Source organism: Mustela lutreola, chromosome 1 (assembly GCF_030435805.1).
Source record: "Mustela lutreola isolate mMusLut2 chromosome 1, mMusLut2.pri, whole genome shotgun sequence".
NCBI lineage: Eukaryota > Metazoa > Chordata > Mammalia > Carnivora > Mustelidae > Mustela > Mustela lutreola.
In genome coordinates this window covers 59,344,583-59,367,750 of record NC_081290.1, presented here as the reverse complement: position 1 = coordinate 59,367,750, position 23,168 = coordinate 59,344,583, and the positions used below count along the sequence as shown (strand labels likewise).

Genomic DNA, 23,168 nt, shown 5'->3' with positions numbered 1-23,168 from the left:
ATTTAGATTGAAAATGGGTATCAGGGCACCTGTGCCACTCAGTTAAGCTTCTGCTTTGGACTCAGGTCTGGATCCCAGGGTCCCCACTGAGCGGGAAGCCTGCTTCACTCTCTCTCTCTGCCATTCTTCCCTCTTGTGCTCTCTATCTCTCTCTGTCACATCAATAAATAAAATATTTTAAAATAAGAAAGGAAGGAAGATAATGGATATCATCCAGGTAGCCCACCAGACCAAAATGAGTTGGTCTGATAGGCATCTATCAGAAACCACCAGCTTCAAGACTGTAATAGGTTGTGAGGAGTTGGCCCACAAGAGGCATAAGGAGAAACTAGTGTTTTGATACTCCACACAACACACAACCTAGAAAGGTTTTCTTTGGAGCAGAAAAATGCCAAAGATTTAGCCTGGCAAAACTGACAGAGTATTGGCCCATCAATATCTGGTGGTATCTTTAACTTAGAGAAAACAATGAAATCATGATATTTTAATTCTGGTTTCCATCCAAAGAATCATAGTTTTATCTCCTCCAGCAAAGGAAAAGAAAATGGCGAAACTTGCACCATAGGTAAGGTGGCAGTTTATCACTTTAATTCCTGAAGATTCACTGGAGCCTGGATACTTCTGGCAGTATCCAGAAGTACTGGGTACTTCACCGTACCCCCTGGGAACTGGCTAAAAATGCAGCTTGATGGTCCCTGCTCCAGACCTACTGAATCAGACAGTGCATTTTCACAAGATCCCTGACTACTCATGGGCACATTAACATCTGAAAAGCACAGTGTCAACTTTGAGATTGGGGATGAAGAGCAAAGTGGTAATAGAAGTAACAATCACTATCGTTATCACTGATGAAATGCTTCCATTAAGCCAAAGCTATGCCATGTTCTTTTCCCTATATTGTCATTGCAGTAACCCTGAAAGGAATGAATTTCACAGATAAGAAAGTTGACACTCGAGAAAAGCAAGTAACTTCTCAAAGCTCACTATTTAATCAGTGGCAGAGCCAAGTTTCTATCCCAAGTCCCTCTGATATCCAAACCAATGTGTTGCCCACTGTCTTTGGTTATACTTCAGCCTATTCGTGTGATAAAGGACACACCAACTTTCTAGAACTCCTTGGATTCCATGATGTGGCTCCTGACCTGCAGATAAAATGTCACATCTCTTTAGGTAGTTCTGAAAACTTTCCTCTTGAACAAAAACCTTTAAAACTCCACTAGAGGTAGACAGTATTAAATAAATAAATAAATAAATGTCTGCAATCCCCAAAAGTTACAAGCCAAGAACATACTCAAGATATTATAAACCATTAAATAACATTTAGTGGAGAAGGAGCACTTCATTGCATTAATCCACTGAAAATTGTCCTTCTCAGCATTCCACAAAACAATGGTATCACAGTTATTATCACTGAGAAGATTTCTCATCATTAACAAGTAGAAATAAGCTCTCAAACTCTAGCCTGACCCTCGGACCATGTACTTTTCAGGTGCCTATTTTTTTCTTATTATTTCATTTTTTAGAGCAGTTTTTGATTTACAACTAAATTGAGAAAAAGGTACAAAGATTTCCTGTATGCCCTTCTGACCCTACACATGCAGAGCCTTTTCCATTACCAACACCCCCACCAGAACAGTACCTGTGTTGCCACTGCTAAACCTACACTAACACATTGTAATCACCCAAAGTTCACAGTTGACCTTAGGGTTCACTCTTGGTGTTTGATATACGTGCTATAAGTTTGTAGAATGACATGTATCCACCATTAAACCACTATCATGCAGAGAAATTCCACTGCCCTAAAAACCTCCATGCTTCATCTGTTCATACTTCCCTCCCTCAACCCCTGACAACTGCTAATTTTCTCTTATTAATTCCATAGTTTTGTCTTTTCCAAAAAGTCAGGTAATTGGAGTCATACAGACTGGCTTCTTTCACTTAGTAATATGTATTTAGGTTTCCTCCTTGTCTTTTGATGGCTGGGTTGCTTATATATTTTTCATATTAAATAATACACCATTATCTGGATGCACTCTAGTTTATTTATCCATTCATCTACTGAAGGATATCTTGGTTCTTCCAGGTTTGGGCGACTATAAATCAAGCTGCTCTAAACACTGTGTGCAGATTTTTGCGTGGACATAAGTTTTCAACACTTTTGGGTAAATACTAAGAAGCATGATTACTGGATTATATACTAAGAGTATGTTTAGTTTTCAACTAAACGGTCCTCCAAAATAGTGGTACCATTTTGCATTCCCATGAAGGTATATCTTTTCATTTTATATCCCTTGTTCTTTACACCATAGCACATAGCCAACACCCAGCAAACAGCAGGTACCCAATAGATATTTGTGGAATAAACAAAGAAAGAGTTGTTGTATAGCTTTTTTTTTTTTTAATCACCAAGCACTTACTTGTTCAGCAAATATTTATAAAGCACCAATAAATTCAGACTAGGGGTTAGATATTAGAGATACAAGAATGGAAGATACTAAGTTTTATCTTGTGTTTTCTAATACTCAGAATAACACAGGTTTTGGGTCATACAGATACAGAGGCTCATCCTGCCTCCGTCATCATGCCAGCCTCTACCAGTCTGTTCCATCACCTATTGAATAATGAAAAAATGAATTAATTTCTTGGGTATTGGGGTGGAATAAATGAGATAATGTATATAAAATGACAATTACATGCTTCTCGCATAGTATAAGCTCCAAAGTAGTAGCTAGAATCATTGTTACCATTTGTTTATGATAAAAGATTTTCCATTTTTTTAATCTTTAAAAAAAATGGGTGTAAGTCCATATTCTTCACAAATCCACTCTTTTCTTGAGGTGAAGTCAGTTTCATGGTGGCCTTCCCTAAAAGGAATAATTAATTGGGAACTCCAAGCAGAAGAGACAGGCATCTCAAATGCCACCCAGAAATCCTGGATTGAAAGCAGCTTTGGTAGTTTTGGGGAAGCCCAACACCAGGTCAAGTGTGGGGAGAGGAGCGTGCCCCCTTTGCTACAGGTGGAACCACCTGCCATAGGCCTAGAGTAACAGATCTTGTCTTGTAGCCCTCACAGAGATCCACCACCTCCCAGAGAAGTAAAACTCATATTTACTATGACGTTATCACAGTGGGAGAGGGAATGTTTTTTTTACAACAGTTGATGGGTGTGACTCTGCAAGTGGACTACCTTACTAGACATATCTGAAATGGGAAACTAGCTAAGTCACTTGCTGAGAGAGTTCTGACATCTTCTCTATACAGCTTCCTCAAAAAACACCAAGCAAAAATAACAACCCTAGGAATCAAGAAAAATGGCCACCAGGAAGTAGCCTCAGTCCTTCCTTGGCATGGTTTTCATATGCATGTCTGCCAGTCCCTGGGGCTTCCTGCCACCCCACACAGCTGGGCATCTCTCTGCCTTATCAATATTCACTGTTCTCAGGGCTCCCCTAAGCAAGTTTCAAGAGGCTCTGATGTAGTGTTTTTGGATTATTGTACAAATAAACCGAGACAGTTTCTTGTGCTAATTAAGAGTATGTCCTCTGGCATTATTCTGGCTGTAATTCTCATTAGCTAGGACACCTTGGGCAAATTACCTACACCTTTGTGTCTCAATTTCACCATCTGTAAAATGAGGATAATACAGTATCTAGTAATAGCATCATTTTCAAGAAGATAAAAAAAAAAAACATAACACAAACATAGGGTGCATAGCTTCAAAGCTTTTTCTAACTCATTATTAAGTTGGGGACCAACAGGTTGTAAAAATTATTCAAAGAACATTTGAAGGATTGAGATTTTATAGACACTGAAGAAATTATATCAGAATAAGACCATTAGATTTGCTATAAAGCTGGTTAAAATACTGTAGGCAATAAATCCATTATCTTTGGAGTTATCTTGTCTATTATACATCTCTACCAAACAAAACCTACACGTTAACAGCTGATTTGAAGAGTGTGGACCCTAAGTAACAAGAAACATAAGTGAGATGACCTAGAACCACACCATCAAATATGGTAGCCACTAATCTCATACGGCTACTTAAATTCAAACTTAATTAAAAATAAATAAAATTAAAAATTCAGTATCTCAATAGCCACATTTTAAGAGCCCAATAGCCAGATATAGCTAGGGACTACCGTGTGGGAAAGGGTAGAATAGAGCATTTCCAATCATAGCTCAATGTTTTAGTGGATAGCAGCACCCTCAAAAAATCTTGGGTGGCATTGTTAGCTTCCTATGGGTGCTGAAACTAATTACTACAAACTCAGTGGGTTAAGCACCTGCCTTTGGCTGGGGTTGTGATCCCAGAGTCCCTGGATCAAGCCCTGCATCAGGCTCCCTGCTCAGTGGAGAGTCTGCTTCTCCCATTGCCCCTCCCCCTGCTTGTGTGCTCTCTGTCTCTGTCAGATAAATAAATAAAACCTTAAAAAATAAAAAAAATGTGAAAATAAAAATTAAAAAATTAAATAACAAACTTATTATCTCATGGTTCTATAAGTCTGTAAGTCTGGCTGAGCTCAACTGGTTTCTCTGTTCCAGGTTTCCAAGGCCAAACCCAAGGTGCCAGGCAGCTGGGCTCCTACTGGGGAGCTGTGGGGAGATTCTACTTCCAAGCTCCATTAGGTAGAAAGTAGGACGGAGGCCCACTCCCTTGCTAGCTGTCATCCAGGGGCTGTGGTCCTTCTGCTGCTTTCCATGTGGCCCTCTCTAGCAACACAGGTCAAGTCCCTCGGATGTCTCCAATTCCTCTTCTGCTGTATCTCTCAAACTGACAACAGCTGGAGAGCAGTCTCTGCTTTTATTAAAGCCTCCAGTGATTAGGTCATGCTCTCCCAGACAATCCAGTAGAATATCTCTATCTGAAACCCTATAACCTTAATTACATCTGCAAAGTTCTTTTTACCACATGACATCATAAATTCACAGGATCCAAGCAGGGACTAGAATGTGGACACCTTCAGGGAGCCGATATTCTGCCTGACACAGTGGGCTTGCTAGACAATGTTCAATATGATCGCAAGAGAATATGAACTCCAACTTTTGTCTTGTTTCCAAGCATTGGGTAGTTCTTAACTTCCCAGAGTTCTCACTAGGATTAAATATATGACCCACCTAATGTGCCTAAAACAGGGCCTGGTGTCAAATAAGAGCTATAGAAGTGTACCATTAAACCTTCTGTGCCTCAGTTTCCTTACTTGTTAGATTTGAGTAGTAACTGTGACTTCAGCATGAGGTTGTTGGAAGGATGCAAAGGCTAAGTTGTGTTAATAATTAAGCACAGCGCTCCGTACAGAATGCCCTTGGTCTTAGTGAAGAGACAAAGGGGACAGTGTTGGCAAACAGCAGTCTTGCTCCTGTGGGGTGGAGGAAGAAAGGTCTGGCTCCTCCCCTGCCCACGCACCCCCTGCACCCTGAATTTCAGGTACAGATGGAGGGACAGTAACCAAACCCCCAGAGGCCCAATGAGGACAGCTCTCCCCTTCAATGAGCTATCTGTCTCAAGAAAAACACCTTAGGCTTCCTCCTGGGATCACAAGAAGAACAGGAATCTGTGGAAGTGTGGGCCAGAGAGGACACAGGGAGTGGAGACGAATGGCCAAATGCCCCCTGGGTCCCTCTGTGAAAGCCAAAGGAGCCACTGCAGGTTTGAGTCCTCCTCTCTGAAAACTTTTGGAGTGTAAAATCAATGTGAAAAGAGCAGATTTTATTGGTCTACTGTTAAAAGAAGAACTCAAGCGCTTTGGATCTTGATCTTGTGTTGTCTGTGAAACTGCTCCTGCCTCCCCACCATGGGGGGGGGTGGTGGCACTATCCCTCCCTCTTTTGTGTCTGCATTGCACCCCAATGGGAACTTAAAGTGGCAGCAATTCTGTCACTTCCTTGTATTCATTTTTGTTTCAGGTACAAATCTCATGAGGGTCATGCACACATACACACAAGAAACGTGCCTCTCTTTTTTGGGATTCGATGCAGTGGTTATGCTGAACCCCTCTTCCCACAGGAGGCTCATGTCAGTCCATACAGGGTGTCCCCCTCCTCTGCCTGGAGCCTTACACACAGCTTGAGGCTGACATAGAACCAAGGCTGTGGAAGCCACACAGGGCAGGGAGGATGGCAGGGCAGCTGGTCGTCATAGCCATAAAGCCCCACCCTTAGTTAGCACGTCCAGCATCGGGATGACTCTCAGCGGTCAGTTCCTACAGGACACTCCTGGGCCCATAAGAGTGGCTTTCCCATAACCCTGTGCTGTTCCACACACACAGAAGCATCTTGTGACTGCTCAGCCAGCCATACCGGCTCTACCGTCCAGAGCCATCACAGATGGATGTGCCCTGCCTGCCCTGCCGTTTACATCTGATTCATGCAGCTTTTTCCTGAAGTAATCTCCCCACACAGGTACACACCTGCAGGCAGCCCTCCTCAACTCCTGCTTCTTCTCCAATCAGGGGGTGGCCAGCCAAAGCCGCTTCCCCAGCCCCAAGGGGTGAGTGCCCCCAGACTGGTCACATGGATAATCACTTAAAACTAATTACTCACTTGTGTCAGAGAGATGGCCTCCAAACATCTGGTTTGGATAATCCTCCTCTCCTCCCCACAGCCCAGCCTGAAACGTTCTACCAAATGTTGCAGGAAAACATACAACCTGCACAGCATCCCAGGTGTCCATGGCCAACTGTGCAGGCCAACCCTTGGGAACAAATGTGTACCCGGAAGAGAGGCTCAGATTTCAGTGTGGTCATTTTCCACAATTCAGGACAGAATGCACCCACCCCTTCCCTCTCTATCACCCCAAGAGAGGAACTTCACCCTGAAATCAGACTCTAAGACACACAGTCCCAGGGCTCTGTGATGCAGGCATTTTACACTTTCAACGCAATCCATCCATTCATTTATGTGTTTATTCAATAAACCTTTAATAGACCCAACTAGACCCAAGGTGCCAGATAGTAGGAAATCCAGAGAGTCTCTGAGACCACCTGTTACAAACCTCTCTTGCTAGACAGTGGTCCTGGAGAGGAGGAGGTAACACCCAGAGCCCACAGCCACTTCAGTAGGTTAGCCTGGACTACCGCCTACTGCACTGATCACAACACCCATGGGGACAATGAGGCCTGAGGCTCCTGAGCACAGCTGGTTGCAGAGGTCAGCTCATACATGGAGACTTTCTCTCCTTCCTCTTCTCTCCATCAGCCTCCCACACCACGGAGAAAACATCAGTTTGGTTTCATGCTGTCTGCTGTTGTTGCTACAACAACTTCATTCACACCAGCAAAGAGATCCTTGTTATTCATCAGGTTGCTATACAAAGAAATTTAAAGCTTTCCAGAACCTTCAGGGCATCTACTATGTTGAGATCTGTCTAAGACATATAAGAAGCTGTCACTTCGCTTCTCCTCTGTGAGGAGTAGCTTGAAAAGTCCCTCACTGTTAGAGATGTCCCAACACTGGGGTAATTCCATGTGGCTTTTCCCAACACTAGAGTTGGTCAGCCCCCACCTCTCTGCCTGTGGACATGGAGAGCTGGCTTGACTCCCACCTCAGCCCATTTCAGCAGCTCTCCAACTGACCTCTTAGCTTCCACCCACCGCTGTCCCTGGAATGATCTCTATAAAATGCAGAGCCAATTAGGACCCTTGTCCCACCCACCCTACTAAAGTCATCTTCATGGCCTCCTAAGCCAGAAATAATTTTGAAGAACTTCATTGGCAAGACCTTACACGATCTGACAGCAACTGACCTTACCAGCCTCATCTTCCAGCACTCTCCACATCCCTCCTCCAGGCCCTGTGATCCAATGACACCAAATACTACACTGTTCCCCACTACCCTGTTTATTGTTTTCATACCATTCCGCACCCAGAATGCCTTTCCCGATACCTCCACCTGGAAATCTCCAAGTCACCTTCACCCATTCAGTTGTCAACACATTGGTCAATTATTCACCATTGTCCTAACAAAGTGAATTGTGGCTTTGTCTATTCCTGTGCTACTTTCCACATTTATCTACCACGTTATACTTTGTTTGCTAAACTAAACACTGTACACTGCTTAGCACAATTATTTTAATAAATCAACATCAAGACATACTTTTAGTATCTCTATTTCTAATTCCTGATGTAGTGCCACGGCATAGAGTAAACACTCCAGTTACGTTTGACAAAGAAAGGAAAGGAAGGGAAGGGGAGAGGAAGGGAGGGGAAGGAGAGAGTTGGAGAGGGAAGAGGAGGGTTGGGGAGGGAAGGAAAGAGGAGGGGGGATGAGGGGGAGGGAAAGGGAGGGAAGGAGGGAATGGGAAGGAAGGAAAGAAGAGGAGCGGGAAGGGGAGGCAAGGGAAGGCAAGGGGAGACTAGGGGGGAGAAAAGAGAGAAAAAGAAAGGCCGAGATGTTCCTAACCCAAGTTCACCTATACTTTATTTTCCTCATTTCCACCCCCTACCTACATCTGACAGTAGCACTGCATATTCATCCGGCCATTTCTTAACTTTGGGGTACAGTAGATGAAGAAACTGAAGTAAGATTTGCAGTGTGAAGCAGAAATTTTTTTTTTCCTATATACTCCCATTAAAGCCACCAAAAAATTAAATTAGTGGTTTTGACATTTTTCTGCCTACTTGCTGGTCTAAGCCTCAAAATAGAGCCTCTATAGTCCTTTCTTATAGCCCATCTCAGTGTTTATAAGGTGGTAGAGATTGTGGGACTTACCTGTTCCTGGGCCAAGGTCAGAGGGAGCAAAGTACGGCTTTATTAGACTTTGGAAAAGTTCCCAATAGGAGGCTCCTTCTCACATATATGTGTCATGGCTGGTAAAATACATCTAGTAGGTTCTAACCGTGCTGAAAGTGTGGGCTATGGTCAGTAACCCTCACCTAATATATCACCAGAGATCTTGCTCCTACTACCTTTTGTTCCTCACTCCTCTCTCTGCGGCTGCGCTGTGTGAGGCCACTAGGAAACTGTTAGCGTTCCCTTCCCTCAGGACAGTCTTGTTACTCAGATTCACTACGGGTGGGGGTTGGGGATTTATGCATTGTGACACAATCAGAGGCTCTTAGAAACAGGGGTACCTTAAAAAGTCATCTATCCAAGTTTCTCACTTTACAATGGAGGAAGCTGGGGGTGCACTGGGGAATGAGCCCTCTGCTATTGCTAACCAGAAGTGAATGAACTGGCTAAAGAAGCATTCTGAAACCCACTTTCTACCCTGTTTGGGTCACTCTGGGCACCAGAACCCTAACTGAAATAGACAGTTCAGCTTACAGAGTTCAGGCATCTCTACCGAGTTATACCTGTGTGTGGGCAAGTAGGTGATTAACTCAGCACCTTACAACAACAGGGTTCATTTAAAAGCACTGATCTCATACTCTGAAAAGAAAAATAACTATATTTTCTTGACTGATAACCTAAGCTTGTAGTCACACAAAAACAGCTTCTAGTTATTCCTTCAGTAGAAGTCCTGAGCTGCAAAAAGTAAGGAAAGACCCCCTGTTCTGGTCTGCTCTGGGTACTTGTCTTCTTGCAGGCTATGATAACCCTCTCAGGGCCCCACAACTCTCCTCCCTCGTGAATGCCACTTCCTTTCCTGAGACAAAGTCATCATTTCCAGCTTCAGCTTGTGCTTTTCTCTAAGCTTCTTTGCTCTAGCAATAAGAGGCTATTTCTATATTTGACAACTTTTACAAAAAGGTTAGGTGGAGGAGGGGGAGTTCCAATGTACAAATGGATTTGCTCCATTGGCTGGAAGCAGGTGACTTGTTATTTCCTGTGTAATATTAATAAACACTCACCCTAAGTGGAGCAGGTCAGGGTATTTCCTGCTTAACCATCTCATGCCTTAACTCCATGGACTACATTACCAGAGGAGAGTAAGGCTGTGGGGAGCTGTTGGGATTTCTTTTTTAATATAGATTGATCTGGTGCAATAACTTTCCAGAAAATAAATTACCTAAATTCAAAGAGTGATATTTCCCTGGACAGCATTGTGGACTCCAGGCTAATGAGATTTGGACCCTTTGAAAAATACTTAATCTACCAAGTTCAGGACTCAGATAGCACTGAGCTAAAGACTTAACATTATTTCATTTGAGTCTCATAATGGCCCTACGAGAAAAATACTATTGTCATTACCACCTTGCAAATAAAGATGCTAAGGTTTAAACTGGTTGAGCTATGCAGTATTACACACATTAAGTGGCAGGATTAGCTCCATTGGTGCTCCAGCCAAAGTAGAGCATTTAATCATTGCACCAGGAACCTACAGTAATGGACAGTGTTGTACTCCTGTGTTGAAGTGCAAGAAACTATGTTTAAATAGAAGCCGCATTTCTGCCAAGGCACTCTTCCTGGACTGTCAAGTGTCATATAGTCTCATATATCTCTGCTATGGCCTATCACCTTCTTTCATCTCTGCTATCTCTCAACAATTTTTTCATCCGTCTTCCAAAGTCTCAGCACTTTGGCCAGCTCATCTCTTGGCAAGTCCAGAGATGACAGTACAATGTATTAAACCTAAGGTTTACCTGTGAAGGGGAAATAGAGATCATGACTTTGAGTGACTGAGTAGGAGTTAGGTAATGATGAAAAAAATTCATGTCAGAAATCTCAGCTGAGTGTCTCTAAGGTTTGGGACACAACATGTAAATCCACTTTGTCTTTTTCATATGCCCTTAATTAAGCTCACCCTGGTTTGTAGTCTGCATTCTCTTATTATTCCCAATCCTACCTCTTTATACTCTTTATACTTCTTCTACCCAATTCCATACTTGAATTTTATTTTTATTCTGTTTTTGGGTAAAATGTTCTGTAGATATTTTTTAGGTCTAGTTGACTTAGTGTTGGTGAAACCTTCCGTTTCCTTGTTATCTGCTTCCTAGCTGTTCCATTTATTATCCAAAGTGAGGCTTGTGTGGAGCTCTAAAGTTAGGTTTACTTTAATTATGTGTTTATAGTTGTATCTTTTTGGTAAGTTGATCATTTCACCAATATAAAATACCTTCGTTTGTCTCCTGTAACAGTTTTTTGTGTTTTTGTTTTACTTTAGTTATTTTATCCAGCACTAGTAGAGAGTAGAGCCACTCAGCTCACTTTTGGTTACTATTTGCACGATATGAATTTCTCAATTATTTTACTTTCAACCTGTTTGTTGAATTTAAATGTGTCTCTTTTTATTTTATTTTATTTAAATTCAATTAATTAACATACAGTATATCACTAGTTTCAGATGTAGAGTTCAGTTATTCATCAATTGCATATAATACCCCGTGCTCATTACATCATGTGCCCTCCTTAATACTCATCACCCAGTTACCCCACTCCCTCACCCACTACACTCCAGCAACCCTCAGTTTGTTCTCTATAGTTGAGTCTCTTATTGTTTGTCTCCCTCTCTGATTTTTGTCTTATTTTATTTTCCCCTCTCTTCTCCTATGGTCCTGTTTTGTTTCTTAAATTCCACATATGAGTAAAACCATATGATAATTGCTTTTCTCTGACTGACTTATTTCACTTAAATAATACCCTCCAGTTCCATCCACATCACTACAAATGGTATGATTTCATCTTTTTTAATGACTAAGTAATATTCCATTGTATATATACACTACATCTTTTTATTTATCCATTCATCTGTCGATGGACATCTGAGGTCTTTCTATAGTTTGTAAATGTGTCTTTTGTAGACAGCATATGGTTGGATGATTTTTAAAAATCTATTCTGCTCATCTCTGCCTTTTAATTGGAGTGTTTAATACATCTGTATTTAGTGTAATTACTTATAAGGTAGGATTTGTGTCTGCTATTTTGCTATTTGTTTTCTGTATGTTTGATTTTTTTTTCTTTTTCTACCCTTAAATCACAACATTTATTTGTATTAAAGAGTTATTTTTAATTTTCTTGTTTCTTTCACTATTTTTTTCATCCATTTTCTTAGTGGTTGTCAGGGAATTACAATATATATTTTAATTTATACCAACATAGCACAGATTAATACCAACTTAATTTCAATAGTGAATAAAACTCTGCTCCTTTGTGTTGTTATTTCATACAAATTATATCTTCTTACATTGTATGTCCACCAATACAAATTTGTAATTATTGCTATATGCAGCTTTCTTTTAAGTCAGGCAAGAGGGGAAAAAGTTACAAACAAAAAATACATTTATACTATTTTCTATTTACCTATGTAGTTACCTTACTGATTTTCTGTTTTCTTGTGCAGATTCAAGTTACTCCAGGTGTCCTTTCATTTATTTTAGCCTGATTGATCCTTTTAGTATTTTTAAAGGCTAGTAAAAATTTTTCTCAAGTTTTGTGTTTATCTTGGAATGTTTAAATTTCACCTTTTGAAGTATAGCTGTGTGAAATAAAGAATTCTTGGTTGATATTACCTTCTTTCAGCACCTTGAATATGGTATTCCACTGCCTTCTGGACTCCATGATTTCTGATGGAAAATCAACAGTTAATCTTAATTAAGGGTCCTTAGTACATGACTTATTAAGGGTCCTTAGTACATGAGTGATCACTGCTCTCTTGCTGCTTTTAAGAATCTCTTTGATGGTGGGGCGCCTGGGTGGCTCAGTGGGTTAAGCCACTGCCTTCGGCTCAGGTCATGATCTCAGGGTCCTGGGATCGAGTCCCGCATCAGGCTCTCTGCTCAGCAGGGAACCTGCTTCCTCCTCTCTCTCTCTGCCTGCCTCTCGGCCTACTTGTGATCTCTGTCTATCAAATAAATAAATAAAATCTTTAAAAAAAAAAAAAAGAATCTCTTTGATGGTAATGTATAAAGGTATGTATCTCTTCAAATTTAGCCTCTTTGGAGTTCAGTAAGCTTGTTACACATAGTTGTTCATTATATTGGAAGTTTTCAACCATTATTTCTTCAAATACATTTTCTAGCTCTCTTTTCCTGTTGCCCATCCCCCACCCACCCCCACCTTTGCAGATTCCTATTATTATGTATGTTGGTATTCTTGATGATGTCCCACAGGTCTCTCGAGCTCTGTTCATTTTTCTTCATTCTGTTTTTCTCTTTTCCTCAGACAAAATAATTTCAATTACTTACATTCAGGCTTGCTAGTTTTTTTTTTCTGCTTGCCTACTCACATGTTGGTAGCCTACAGTGAATTCTTCATTTCAGTTATTACATTTTTCAACTCCAGAATTTCTATCTGGTTCTTTTTTATAATTTTTATCTCTTTATTGATATTATGCATTGAGTGAGACATCATTATTACACTGTCTTTTAGTTCTTTAGGCATGCTTTCCTTAGCTCTTTGAACACATTTAAAATGGTTTATTTAAAGCCTTTGTCTTGTAAGTCTAACATCTACACTTCCTCAGTTTCTAGTGACTTTGTTTATTCCTGTGTAAAGGTCATACTTCCTTCTTTCTTTGCATATCTCATAAATTTTTGCCAAAGCTGAACATTTAAAACTATATGGTAATTCTGGAAATAAAATATTTTCCCCACTCTCCAACCAGGGTTTGTTGTTGCTGCTGTTTATTGTTATTGTTCTTGATGGTTTAGTGACTTTACTGAAATAATTCAGTAAGTTCTGCATTCTTTGTTATGTGTCAATACTGTTATCTCTGCTTTGTTAGCTTAGTAGTCAACTAATAATAAGCAGAGATTTCCTTAAATTCCTGGAGTCAGTAAGTCTTACAGTCTTTGTAAAAGTGTTCTGTGTGCATACTGACCATTCCATCAACACTCAATTAGGGATTTAAGGTCTTTAACAGTTCTGCTTTAGCCTTTAGTTCTTGAGAAGAGCCTCAAAGTCAGTCACAAATGAGAACTGAAAGCATTCTCAGGTCTTTTCTGAGCATTCACAGAGGCCAAAGCATATACATAGGTTTCTAGATTCTCAAGAATATGTTAAAGCTCTTCAAGGCTATGAGTGGAACTATCATCTTTGAGCTTTTCCTTTTAAGAATTCTGGGTAGCCTATTATTTGGCCCAATTGTTATCCACTATCTTGAGCAGCCATGATCTTAAGCAATTGTCCTTCATGGTATTCAACAGGTGCCCCCAAGGGAAAGATTTTTCACACTAGGTGAGCTCTGAATCAGTTAAATAAGAACAGTACTGAAAATGGGCTCTTCCAGAAATCCATATGGTGGATCAAATAATAACAATTCTCTGAAAATAGGGCTTTCAAAGAGTTCCAACCCTGCTCTGCTCCCTCTAGTGGATGGCAGACTGCTAGTTTTCACTGGATTACAGGCTGTTGGTTCAAGGTTACCATAGAGCTTGAAATAAAGTGATGAGAATGGGGAGAATTAAAACTCCACTGTTCATACCAACTTTTCATATGAAGATTTAGCTATTTTTTCTTGAATAAATGATACTCCACAGATTGCTTTGAGCCTTTGGTTAATCTCCACAATTTTGAGAGAGTTAATTCTGGCAATTTTGCTGATGTTCTTATTGGTTTTTTTTTTTTTTTAAAGATTTATTTATTTATTTATTTGACAGAGAGATCACAAGTAGACAGAGAGGCAGGCAGAGAGAGAGAGAAGCAGGCTCCCTGCTGAGCAGAGAGCCCGACATGGGACTCGATCCCAGGACCCCGAGATCATGACCTGAGTGAAGGCAGCGGCTTAACCCACTGAGCCACCCAGGTGCCCCTGTTCTTATTGTTTTTATGGGGGAAAGGGTCTTCAAAGGTTTTTGTTGTTGTTGTTGTTTGTTTGTTTGTTTTGTTTTGTTTTTCCATCATTTTCACTGAGGTCCAATCCAGATTCATTTTATATCAATGTTTCTTTGCTCTGTTTGGCCCACTTTCATTTCCAGCTGTTCTGTTTCTGTTCCTTTACATTCCAGTTTCCTTATTTCCCACTTTCAATCAATTTTTTTTTTTTTTTTGTCAGACCTCAAGTCTTGCAAATATTCCTTACTTAGGGATTTTATCATCTCTCCTCCAGATTATTCCAGTAGTAACCAAATTGGCCAATTTACAGCATGTTTTATTCTAACCTTTCACCACCCCAGAACTAGATTGATCATTTAAAAATATAAACATGACCTTGTCTTCCCTTGCTTAAGCCCTTCCATAGATCCACATCACCTTCAGGATAAAGTCCAATTGTTATCATGGCAGGGTATACAATGCCCTCTTAATATGGCCCTAAATCTCCTTTTTATCCCTCCAACTCCCACCCTAGCCCTATATAAATATGAAATTCCATGTAAATTCTGCACTCTCATTAGTATTCTTTTCCCTTGTTCTCCTAATGAATTCATTCATTCATTCACTCAATACTTATTTTCTAAATACCTACTATGTGTCAGGTACTATGTAAGGCACAGGGTAAAAGGAAGTGAACAAGACCGGCAAAGTTCTTCTCCCTGCAGATGTCACATCAGAGAAAGAAACTAGCTATGATCAAGTAAAGTAATTTTTAAAATAACTGGATGATTACAAAATGCTGTAATTTCAATGAAGAGATTAAATGGGATAATGTTAACTAAAGAAACCTTCATCAATTGGTTTAGGAAGAATAGTTCTCTCTTAAAAAAAAAAATAAAAACTATTTGAACTGAGACCTAAACATTGGCAAGGAGCCAGTAAGACATGAGAGGAAAAAGACTCTATGCAAAAGCTCTCAGACCAAATGAAACCCAGATAGAAATTAAAATCGAGAAAAATGTCTCCCAGACTTCTATACATTCCAGGGAACACACACACATGTTTACACATGCACACACTTAACTTAGGTTCCTAAAGTGAGTAACTGCTGAACAGACTGGCTGACAGATGGGAAATCCTTGCACGGAGCTGTGACAAGGGGAAGTCTGTGGGAAAAGGCGCTGTTTTTTAGCTGACCCACCCTTGCTGAGGGAGTCCAAAGTTTCCCTTGGATTCATTCCCACCTGAACTTCCACCCTTATGAGCTAAAAAGACCTTTAACATTCATGTTTTATAAAAAGAAAGAGATGAGGATTAAGTAGCAGCTGCTTAGTGCTTGGGTAGAGAAGAAACATATACATGCTTGGTTGTAAAATGATTATATTTTAAAAACTTAAAACCCTCCACCCATGCTTCTCAGTCTTGTGATCCAGTTAAGGAGTGTTGTGTAAACAAAGCCCATTAAGGTAAAGGGCAAGAGGAATGAGAAAGTGTTCCACAAAGAGGGGTGTTGACTGAGGAGGTGATAAACTCTAGCAACTAATAGAGTGTCCAGCCCACACAGGCCCTGCTGACATTGAGGATTTCTTGTAGAAGTAGAACCACAGCCTGATGGTCCTGCAAAATTCTTCCTGATGCTGCCACTTTTTGCATTCATTTGTTTAATAAATAACTGTTGAGTACTTACAATGTGCTAGCTCCTCAAGCTCAAAGATACATCAGTGAAAGATCTCTTGTAGCATTATCCTAATGGGGAGAAAAACAGACAATGAATAAATAAATAAATAACATAAAGACTGTGTCAGATGTTACTAAGTGCCATGAAGGAAGACTAAGGTAGGAAAGGGAATTAAGCAGAGCTAAGAGGTTCTGTTTCATGCCAAGATCGAATAACAGTAACAAAATTTACCCTTCCATTTAAAACAACTGTTAAATCTGGATCAAACATATAAAACAATTGTTTCCAAGTCATCAGATATCAAGTGAATGATAGGCAGGGGCAAGAAACAAACAAAGCAAGCATGCTGCCTAGAGAAATTTTCCGGGCTGGAGTGTAGGGAGGAGCAGCACAGACCAAGCCCAGCGTATTTCCTGATTTGAGAAGATGGAACTGAGAGTCTGGGGAGACCAAGGAAGCTAGACTTTTTAGGAAAGTGTACCAGCGACAGGACAGAGCCATTCAGAGAGAAAAGTCTGGGGATCTTCAAAAGGTCCACCCTTAGTATCTCAAGTACTGATCAGCACATTCATGTGAGGAAACTCCCCAAGGATGGGACAAGAATGATTGGTGGTAAAGTGTGCCTGAAGGATTTGAGGCACATCAAGAGACTTGATTTGGCTGTGGAGTTCCAGGAGAGAACAGTAGGAGGAGAAATCAGAGAAGTAATGGCAGCAGGGGCCAGCTTAGGCAGGGACTTGTAAACCACTGGAAGGACTTCTGGGTTTTGCTGCAAGTGAGATAGGAGCCATGAGAGAGTTTTAAAGAGAAAAGTGGTATATTCTGCTTTATGTTTTAATTTAAAAGAATCACTCTCAAACACGGAGAATGTATTTTTGGGACAAGCAAATTCTGAAAACTTTGGAGGCTGTTTTTATAATCCAGAAGTTCATGGTGGTCAGGACCATGGAATAGAAGTGGAGGTGGTAAGACTATATCAGACCGTGGATGTATTTTGGGAGAACCAAAGGATTTGTTAATGGGTTTATTCTAGAAAGTAAGTCAGTCTTTTTCTCTTTTTTTAAGATTTTTATTTATTTATTTGACAGAGAGAGAGAGTAAGCACAAGCAGGGGGAGTGGCAGGCAGCTGGAGAAGCAGGCTCCCTCCCAGAGCAGGGAGCCTGATGTGGGACTCAATACCAGGACCCTGGGATCATGACCTGAGCCCATGGCAGATTCATAACCAACTGAGTCACTGAAAGTAAAGCTGTCTTAATATTAGGGAATCTTTCATATTTGACTTCTATCTTATTCCTTTCTATCCATGTAGCTTATGTTGTGAGCTAACTTGGGATTTTCTCCAAGACTACCCATCCTCTCTATTTTATTTAATTTTTTTTTTCAAAGAACCAGAGTGTAAAGATCTGAGACTTGGGTTGAGTTTAGGTATACTGAAATAGAAGAAATAGTTGTCTTTGCCTACTTTTGTCTGAATCCTACCTAGCTTAAGAAACATTGGTGTTCTAATGTGGCCCAGCCTTGCTTTCTAGAGTTCTTTAAATTAGAATATGATCTTATTTGTAGTTATTCCTTGTGCATATTTCCTCTTCAGGAACTTCATTAGGAGGAGTAACAGGAACTTGAGATAGGACTCAGGTATCCCTAGTTCCTCAGACTCACTGCCATAATATTATTGAGATCCACACATTATTCCTAATAGGATGTTATTAATATAACTTATCACATCAATGAATTACAGAATACAAGTCTGTATTCATTTTAACAAATTTTTAAGCTATAAAAAATTCAAAATCTGTTCTTGTTTATTTTGAATTTTAGTAAAAGTGAAGACTATTTTTTAACATGACAAAGGATATTGATCTTGAAATTAATTGACAGAAGGATCCTTAAGTGTAGCATATGAGATAAATTTGTATGAAAGTCAAAGATAAGACAAAAAAAGCAAGGTGCCCTGTACATTACTTACTATTCTTGTATTCCAAAGAACCAGCCTTTACTGAACTGAGAAACCTGAGTTTTGGGGTGGAATGAGAAAGAAAAGAGACACAAAGGATTGGATCCTGAAGGTAGGTCAAAGGTGGCAGCCAATGCTGCTTATTGGTTTACAGCTCTTTTATATGATTCAAGCACAATACAATCACAGGGGAGTCACCTTAATCATTGCAATTACAATTAAATAGAACAATCAACATAACAAACTACCTGTAAATAAGTTTTCGCCCTATTACACTACATTGTGGCAAAGCAATTAGCTTAAGAGCAAATCTCCTTTTCTAGGCCCTCTCCCTACTATGTGGTTTGCTTGCTTCTGCAAGCTGAGGTTATTGCAGTGTTTTAGAGCTGAACCATCATGGGTAGGGCTGGTCTCTGTCCTGGCCCTACAACTGCAAGGACCCTGTCAGCTTGTTCTCTGGTCACCACACTTGCATAATTTCTGGATAATACAGTAAGACAAAATAAAGAAAAAAGACTTAGACAGGTCTTGTATGCTTTATAAGTGTCTTATAAGTGAAAAGCTTTATTTATTTGGAAAGTATATCGTTATACACTTAGAAAACATACACAAAAAATATTGAATGGGGTCAGGAATGGGCAAAATAGGCAAACGGAATTAAAAGGTATAAACTTCCGGCACAGTTGGGTGGCTCAGTTCATCAAGCATCTGACTCTTGATTTCAGCTCACGTCCTAAGGATGAGCCCTGAATTGGACTTCATGCTCGGGGGGGGGGGGGGGGGGGGGGGGGGGTATCTGCTAGAGATTTTCTCTCCCTCTCCCTCTACCCCCACCTCCCCTTGCGCTCTCTCTCTCTCATTTTCTCTTTAAAATAAATAAATAAATATATTTTTTTAAAGATATAAACTTTCAGTTATAATTAAGTCATGAAGATAGAAAGTATAGCATAGGGAATATAGTTAATAATATTGTAATAATGTTGTGTGGTGGCAGATGGAGACTATTTACCAGGTGAGCACTGAGTAATGTATAAAATTGTCAAATCACTATGCGATACATCTGAATTAATAAAACATTGTACATCAACTACACTTCAAAAAGATGTTCTTTCAAAAATAAAAATTGTAAAAAATGAATGAAAAACTTTTGAGCTAATAAGATAGTTCAGTAATGTGGCTACAAATATGTATTTTTTTTAATTTTTTTTAAATTTTTTTTTAAGATTTTATTTATTTATTTGACAGAGAGATCACAAGTAGGCAGAGAGGCAGGCAGAGAGAGAGGAAGGGAAGCAGGCTCCCTGCTGAGCAGATAGCCCCGGTGTGGGGCTTGATCCCAGGACCCTGGGATCATGACCTGAGCCAAATACAGAGGCTTTAACCCACTGAGCCACCCAGGTGCCCCAATTTTTTTTTAATTTTTTTTAATTTATTTTCAGCGTAACAGTATTCATTATTTTTGCACCACACCCAGTGCTCCATGTAATCTGTGCCCTCTCCAATACCCCCCACCTGGTTCCCCCAACCTCCCACCCCTCACCCCTTCAAAACCCTCAGATTGTTTTTCAGAGTCCATAGTCTCTCATGGTTCACCTCTCCTTCCAATTTCCCTCAACTCCCTTCTCCTCTCCATCTCCCCTTGTCCTCCATGCTATTTGTTATGCTCCACAAATAAGTCAAACCATATGATAATTGACTCTCTCTGCTTGACTTATTTCACTCAGCATAATCTCTTCCAGTCCTGTCCATGTTGCTACAAAAGTTGGGTATTCACCCTTTCTGACAGAGGCATAATACTCCATAGTGTATATGGACCACATCTTCCTTATCCATTCATCTGTTGAAGGGCATCTTGGTTCTTTCCACAGTTTGGCAACTGTGGCCATTGTTGCTATAAACATTGGGGTACAGATGGCCCTGCTTTTCACTACATCTGTATCTTTGGGGTAAATACCCAGTAGTGCAATTGCAAGGATAGGGAAGCTCTATTTTTAATTTCTTGAGGAATCTTCACACTGTTTTCCAAAGAGGCTGCACCAACTTGCATTCCCACCAACAGTGTAAGAGGGTTCCCCTTTCTCCACATCCTCTCCAACACATGTTGTTTCCTGCCTTATTAATTTTGGCCATTATAAATGGTGTAAGGTGGTATCTCAATGTGGTTTTAATTTGAATCTCCCTGATGGCTAGTCATGATGAGTATTTTTTCATGTGTTTGATAGCCATTTGTATGTCTTCATTGGAGAAGTGTCTGTTCATATCTTCTGCCCATTTTTTATGGTTGTCTGTTTTGTGTGTGTTGAGTTTATATTTTTATTTATTTATCTTACAGAGATCACAAGTAGGCAGAGAGATAGCCAGAGAGAGAGAGGAGGAAGCAGGCTCCCTGCCAAGCAGAGAGCCCGATGTGGGGCTCAACTCCAGGGTGCTGAGATCTTGACCTGAGATGAAGGCAGAGGCTTTAACCCACTGAGCCATCCAGGTGCCCCTACAAATATGTATTTTAAAATAGTTTTCCATATCTATCTATCTATCTATATATATATATATATATATGATAAGATATAATAAAAGAAGATTCTTTTTACAGTAAAAACATTTTAACTTCCTATGAATAGACTAAAAAGAAACTTTCTAGATTCATATTAAGAGTACTTTTATTCTATGTATAGAACTTATACTATATTGGGAAGCCTGGGTGGCTCAGTTGGTTGGGTGACTGCCTTTGGCTCAGGTCATGATCCCAGCATCATGAGATGGAGTCCCACATCAGGCTCCTTGCTCGGCAGGGAGCCTGCTTCTCCCTCTGCCTCTGCCTACCACTCTGTCTGCCTGTGCGCTCTCTCTCTCTCTAACAAATAAATAAATTTTTAAAAAATCTTTAAAAAAATAAAAATAAAATAAATAAAATAAAATAAGAACTTATACTATATTGACATAATACTATGTGCAAATTAATACCTTGACTGTAGGAAAATCAAAGGGACAGTATTGGAGCTCAGTTGAGAAGTCATTGATATATTCAAGGCAAGAGATGATAAGACTCTGAAGTAGGAGAGTGGCAACTGATCTGGTAAGAGGGAGAAAACTTGGTTGATATTTAAGAGCTAAAATTTGACAGAGGGTGGTAAAGGAGTAAATGAAAGGTGAGGGGAAGAGTTCAGGATAAATCCTAGCTGTATACAAATTAACTGACTAAGCCAGGGAGTATGGGCATAAGAGCAGGAGAGAGATGGAAAGGAAAAAATGTTGAGACATGTTGTGTTTAAGTTCCTATGAGACAACAAAGTGAAAATCCAGGCCCCTTAATGTGTGATTCTTGACTTAGAAGAGATTATTTCATTTATTCTCTTGATTTAATAAAAATTTATTGAGATCTTGTTCATAGATATGGACTTAAGAGTCATCAGCCTATAGAATTTCAGGAATTAGAGGTGATTACCAAGGAAGAATGGATTAAATGGGATAAGAAAGGACAAGGGATCACCAACAATTAACATCCAGCAGGAAACAAGGAACCATAAAAGAATATGAGAAGGAATCCCAAGAGGTAAATGGAAGAGCAGGTTGGCATGGTGGAGCAGAAACCAGAGATGACAATGAAGGGACTGATAATTGTACCTAAAGGCAGGGAGAAGTTAAACAACATGAGACTTTGAAAGAGCCTCAAAATCAGAAAACTACTGATGATACTCACTTGATAAATGAGTTGAAAAGTAAAAGAGATAAACAGATGAAGAAAGCAAAAGAAGAAAACTCTTTTGAAATTTGTCCATGAAGAGAAAAGGAAGTTGTGAAACTCTAATATAGGCGGTGAGAGTCAAAAGAAGGTATTTTCTTTTCTTTTTTTAATTGTGTTATGTTAGTCACCATTAAATACATCATTAGTTTTTGATGTAGTGTTCCAAGAATCATTATTTATGTACAACACCTAGTGCTCCATGCAATACGTGCCCTCCTTAATACCCACAACCAGGTTCACTCATCACCCCACCCCCCCACCTCTAAAACCCTCAGTTTTTTTTCTCGGAGTCCACAGTCTCTCATGGTTCATCTCCCCCTCTGATTTCCCCTAATTCACCTTTCCTTTCCTTTTCCTAATGTCCTCTGTGTTTTTCCTTATGTTCCACAGTAAGTGAAACCATTTGATAATTAGTTCTCTGCTTGACTAATTTTTCTATGAACCAGCAATTGTACTACTGGGTATTTACCCCAAAGATACAGATATAATGAAAAGAAGGGCTATATGTATCCCAGTGTTCATAGCAGCAGTGTTCACAATAGCCAAACTATGGAAAGAGCCAAGATGCCCTTCAGTAGAAGGTATTTTCTAAGACAATTATCCTCATAGTGGTTTTAGGGGAATTCTTGTCCAAAGATCAAGGGAGATTACCTTCTCTCCGCTGTGGCCCCTAATTATAAATATATATATTTTTAAATAAGGCAGTGAGTAAATCACTCAGAACTCATAAAGGCAGGCATACATTATACTGGGTTAATCAGGAAAAATGTCCCTTTATTTCCCATTCAAGAAAACATAAGTAATACCCAAAAGTTGCCCACGCTGGCTTCTCAGACTTAAGTAAATATGTCCTATTATGATATTTTGGGCTACAAGTAACAGAAAACCTCAATTCTACTTGCTTAAATGAAAAATATTTTTATCATCTCACACAAAGGAAGCCCAGTGGTAGAAGAACTCTTGGGTTGGTTAATTCGGACAATAAAAAATCATGGATTTGGGGGGTGCCTGGGTGGTTCTGCCATTAAGTGGCTGCCTTCAGCTCAGGTCATGATACCAGGGTCCTGGGATGGAGCTCCACATAGGGCTCCCTGCCCTGTGGGACATCTGCTTCTCCCTCTGCCACTCCCTCTGCTTGTGTTCCCTCTCTTGCTGTCTGTCA

General features: G+C 40.0%; 1 long non-coding RNA gene across 1 annotated transcript in view; it reads right to left on the bottom strand.

Annotated features, from left to right (window-relative positions):
• Positions 1-2,415: 2,415 nt before the first annotated feature.
• The window catches only part of LOC131826030 (uncharacterized), a 66,215-nt gene continuing 45,462 nt past the window's right edge, over positions 2,416-23,168 (bottom strand). Inside the window, exons 8-10 of the long non-coding RNA XR_009351399.1 lie at positions 16,319-16,377; positions 12,390-12,443; positions 2,416-2,611 (exon numbers count right to left, since the gene is read on the bottom strand). This is a non-coding gene — a long non-coding RNA (uncharacterized LOC131826030). The remainder of the gene's footprint in view (positions 2,612-12,389; positions 12,444-16,318; positions 16,378-23,168) is intronic.